The 5485-nt window shown below is 42.5% G+C and overlaps 1 non-coding gene across 1 annotated transcript; it reads left to right on the top strand.

The window, feature by feature from the left end:
- Positions 1–311: 311 nt before the first annotated feature.
- On the top strand, positions 312–506 carry LOC138794277 (U2 spliceosomal RNA). The gene has a single exon (XR_011363431.1). It is a non-coding gene; the product is annotated as a U2 spliceosomal RNA (small nuclear RNA).
- The last annotated feature ends 4979 nt before the right edge of the window (positions 507–5485 follow it).

Here is a 5485-nt window from a genome sequence, read left to right on the forward strand (position 1 = left end):
AACATAAAAATAAGTGTGCTGTAGTGTTAAAGAGTGTTACATTTTTTTTTTAGTTGTCGTTTGAGCTAGCAATAAAAAAGTAGGAGACATACCTCCAGATCAGAAGCAGTACTTACAGGAAAGGGGAACCCCTCATAATACAGGGTTTCCCACTCAGAAGCAGAAAGCTTCTGCTCCTGAGCAGGCTGTGTCTGTACTGCTGCTGAGCCAGAGCCATACAGTGTTTGCCAGCCAGGCAGAAGTTAAGTGATGATGCTGTACACAGCCTCACCACTTAACTCCCGAAGAGGAGCAACACTCATGTAGAAATTATGGGTGTTCATGACCTTTTGGCTAAGATCAAGTGTAGTATCTGTTCTTATCAGTTTAATAACTGATATGTCCCCTATATGGGGACCATATATATTGAATGGATTTTTAGAACAGGGAGATTTAAAAAGAGCTTGCTCTGCCCTCCCCAGACATTGACCTGGTATTGCAGCACTTCCAGGTTCAGGGCACAAACAAAAAAGATGTTCTGCTCCTCTTTAGAGGTGTCACATACCACTCCCAGCTCATGCTTATTTATGTGTACTGCAGCCTCTAGTAACGGTCACATGACTGTTCCTAAAGCCTGCAGTACAGATAACGACACAGGCAGGAGTGGTAAGTGACATCTCCCCAAAAAGGGGCAGAACACCCATCTCTTCTACAGGTGTTCTGCTCCTCCTAGGGGGTTAAGTGGTGATGCTGTGCACAGCATTACCACTTAACCCCTGGCTGGCTGGCAAACTAATACACTGTATGTCTCCTGCTGGCAAACTGAACAGGAGGCATACACTGTATGTATCCAGCTTAGCAGCAGTACAGACCCAGCTTGCTCAGGAGCAAAATAATGATTCCCTTCAATATGAGGGGATTCCATACTCCTGCATTAAGGAGAAGTGTGCAATGCACTGCTACTTACTGTGTATTCAGAGGAGGTAAGCGGTGATACTATTACATGACCAAATAATTCTTCCCTTGACCCATGGAGCATAACAACCAATGAAACAGATTTACAATATTCCCAATGGGAAAACTCTGTTCGCTTCACAAACTGCTCAATTGTGGAGCAGCTATCCAGAACGGATTGTGTTCAAGACCAGATAAGAAAAAAGAACATGTTTCTCACTAATCAGAAAAACAAAATCTCTGTGATCCATTCCCTTTAAAAAAAAAAAAAAAAAAAGTCAGGCAGGGAGGAAATTGGCTTGGTCTAGAAGTGGTTAATCTGAGAGGTAAACCGGCAATTCTTCCTATCCAAACACATCAGCCCTTTTTTTTTTTTTTTATTAAGGAGCCCAGTACTATGGTTACTACGCACTTACATGTTGATGGCAAATAAATAAACATGTTCCTCTTTAGCACCGATGCCCATTGATCCACCCGATCCGCCTCCAGTCCAAACCATCTCGCTGCATGGATGACAGGATAATTGCTTTTATTTTTATAAAACTGTCAAACCAACACTTAGTGTAAAGTTGAGTCATCGGCGTAGCGAGCAATGTGTTCATGATGGAAGGCGCTTCACTCTTCACTCTGCACTCTTCCCTTAATTTATGGAGGTTTTATTATTATTTCTAGAACTGGTTGGACCCTGTTACTCACGATATGAATCTATGTAAAAGTATGTATAGAACCTTCTATGGAACATATCTGGTGCGATCATTTCCCTATTCTATTCCTGTACCCATGGTAACAAGGAGGCCACCACGTAATAATAGCACATTTCTCACAACCACTAAGAAGTAAAATGACATTGATAAGAAAAAAAAAACCAAATAAACAAAAATTTACATTTAATTACAATTAGAGAAATCTATGGAATGGCATACGTTGACTCATATAGATTTTCCCCGCCCAAATGACACATACTTAATTTCTTTAAGTCAGAAAAAGGTGTACGACCCTTTGATCACACCCCAGACTGAGACCTCCAGACTATTTAATCCAAATTTAGACTTCCACTTTAAAACTTAAAGGAGTATTCTGTTGAAATGAAATCTTTAATATGTTGCAGCCCTGGCGTAGAACATAGCAAGCAGCCTATTCTTACTTTTCATCATCATCTGTTTGAACGATCCTGCCTCCACCTCTGAGACAGACTCGTCTTGTCAGTGACAGCCCGCTTAGCCAATCACTGAATGTTACGGGAAAGCCGCGTGGCCAGTGATTGGCTGAGCAGGCTGTCACTGTCTTGAAAGTCGAATCAGGATCATTAAGCCATGACCCGACCAGAGGAGCATGGAAAGGTAAGGATAGCCTGTTTTTTATGTTGTGCTTCATGCCAACAACAAATAAATAGTTTTATTTTAAGTAGAATACCCCTTTAAAATGCATATAAGTCCCCTAACCCTAAAATAAACTTAGACCCTAAAATGATTTCAGATGCCAGAGAAATCTAACACTTCCAGCTGGGCGCCCCCAAAGATTGTCACCGATCACTGGGGATCTAATCTAATTTAAATGGAACTGGAAACAAGTTAAAATGCTATGCACGGTTGTGGTGGTTAATCCCCGGTGTGGTGGTATATGAGAGGATCGGCCGGTCACTTGCTAGGTGGTCAGGTGTGACTCCACGCCGGAGTTGGTTGGCCAGGATACAGCCGGACCTTATAGAGTTATTTTGTGACACCAGTGCCGGGTAGGCACACAGGTGTGATGGCACGCCTGCTTTTAGTTTACAAGGCCAGTTGTACCCTTTTCCCCTGTGGTCAGTGTCCTGCTGGGCTGCTACGGGGTCCCTTGGGTTAGTGTGATCACGGACGGCCAGAGTGGTGTAGTGACCCTCACGGACTATCGAAACCACCACCCACAGAAAGGGAAAGTGTCCCAAGGTTACGGTGGGTGCTGTGTCGGTGGAAAGCGATAAATCACAGTCTCTTTAACTTAAATAAACTTGGGTTTTTACTAGAAAGTGCTTTTTTGCAGTAGATTACAAGATTATGATGTTTCTCTCGATAAAGCAAGGGGCAACACGCTTGACAATAGTTCCAGACAAATACTTGACAATACAGCAACCGAATCTGTAGTGTAGGATATAGTCTTGACGACTGAGTAGTGTGCTGAGTGATACAAAGAAGCAGAGTAGCAGAAAGGAGGATGCCATGAGAGTCTCAACCCAGGTAGTACTGTGCTCTGCCGGGATGTTGGAGCATGATGTAAAATACTTAGAAGAAGAAGAACACCTGTGCTCGTGTATTGACCTTAAATTAGTCTTCACACCACCTTATGTCCACTAGACTTGGCTGAACCTTCCTATAGGGTGACACAGGCCCCAGACCTTGTTACCTGGGATAAGCGGAATGCTGAGGGTTCCCTGCTTACACCCACGCTGCAAGATAAAGATCCTAGGCTTATCGGAACTTTGCTCTATCCAGATCAGTTCCTAGCTCTTTGGCTTAGTTGTGGATACTGTCCTGCTCTGTTACTTCTCCTAGTCCACGGCATGAGTTGATGTTGTCTCTGGCTTGTCCTCTCCTAAGAGGAGTCTAACAGTGTATAGTGCTGTGTAGCGTTACCGAAGAAGAAGGTGTACTGTCTTGCTTTTTACCCATACGAGGTTCTAGCTAAGTCTGACTTGAGGGTACAGGGACTTGGCAGAGGGCCAGGGCCCAGGTAGGACCACTGTGGAGAGCTATCTAGCTTGCGTCCTTCCTCCACAATGTTCAACACAAAAGACCTTTATATTTCTCCACCCATGTGACTTACCTCCCTAGCGTAACTAACGTGCGCTGTGAGTGGGTGAAGAGTGCAACAGAAGAAATAAGGAGAGAGTTGATAGGAGAGAAGAAAAACAGATTTTTTCTGGTCTGCAGATTAAGGTGACACATAAAGAAACAATAACCTTTTACATCCTTCAGCTGTGCCGCTTTCAAATACACATATATAACACAGTGACATCTAGAGGCGAAACTTTAGTACTACTTTCATCACCACACAAGTACAATTACAATTACAATTACAGACTTTTGCAAAGGGTGTATATAACTGTAACACCCGTGGTAGGACACCACATGGTACTATACTAATATGTTTCTAAATTGAACCTATCCAAGAGGACATTCCACTCCACTGGTACCCACTTCTGTAATGGGAATCCTGTTTCTGTCTACTGGACATAGGACTATAGGCAGGACGCCATATGTGTCCAGGAATGGTTGAGGGTTTATGTGCTGTTTAATGGATTGGTATGGTGACTACTGGAGACTGGGAAGGACATTAATTTCTGTAATGATATTTCTTTATGGAGAAGTGCCATGAGTTATTGTTGGGGCATTATTTTTTATCACACAGACAGTGTAAGATTACATTCTGCATGGCTTATTACAGTGGTCGGTGCTTAGCATGCTAATAATTTAATGGGCTGTTGAAATGCGGATGATAAATGATGGTATATCTCTCCGTGTGAAATTTCTGTAGTCATCATGTGTACTGAATTATTGAAATACGGAGTCAGATTATTAGTCATTTTCTCCTTCACTGTCACCCAAACATGCTTTAATTATACATAGTAATAACTGGGAAAAACTCGGTTCTAATATCATTACATTAAAAAGAAAAAGCAAGGAAAAGTAGTTTCCATGGAAAAAAAAATTGCCATTGGTTGGGCCCATTGAAGGGCTATTGACTGTGAGTATTATTACTAGAGATCAGCGAAACGAACTTCAGAATAGAGATTTGTTAGGAACTTTTCTAAAAGTCTATAATGAACCCGGTTGAAGATACAGGATGCACAATTTATTATAAATAGAAAACAAAGAAATTTAATACTTGCCTGTCCACACTACCCTGACTCCTACGGGTCTCCGGTGTCTCCAGATGCCTCCAGCCTGCTCAGCCAATCACTGACTGAGTTGAGGTAGTAAAGTAGTAAAATAGCAGAGTTGAGGTAGTAAGGTAGTGACGTAGCAGAGTTGAAGCAGTAAGGTAGTGACATAGCATAGTTGAGGCAGTAAGGTAGTGACATAAAAGAGTTGAGGTAGTAAGGTAGTGACATAACAGAGTTGAGGTGGCAGTGACATAGCAGAGTTAAGGCAGTAAGGTGGTGATCAAACAGAGTTGAGGTGGCAGTGACAGTAGAGTTAAGGCGGCAGTGATGTAGCAGAATTGTGCGGACGCACAATTTATTATAAATACAAAACAAAGAAATGTAATACTTGCCTGTCCACACTACCCTGGTTTCCTTCAACGGGTCCCTGGTGTCTCCAGATGCCTCCAACCTGCTCAGCCAATCACTGACTGAGTCCGGACAGTGTCGTGGCCAGTGATTGGCTAAGCAGGCTATCACTCTTGTCTCAGGAAGTAGCTGTGATTAACAGGGGACACCTGGTGAGTGCAGACAGGTAAGTATTGATGAGCAAATTAAAACAGCAAACCGCCTGCAATTGTTTAGTTGTTTTAGGCAATGTTCACACGCTGTTTTTTTTAAAAATTAAAATAACTGCCATTGTTTCAGTCTTTA

Source organism: Dendropsophus ebraccatus, chromosome 5, assembly GCF_027789765.1.
Source record: "Dendropsophus ebraccatus isolate aDenEbr1 chromosome 5, aDenEbr1.pat, whole genome shotgun sequence".
Taxonomy (NCBI): Eukaryota; Metazoa; Chordata; class Amphibia; order Anura; family Hylidae; genus Dendropsophus; species Dendropsophus ebraccatus.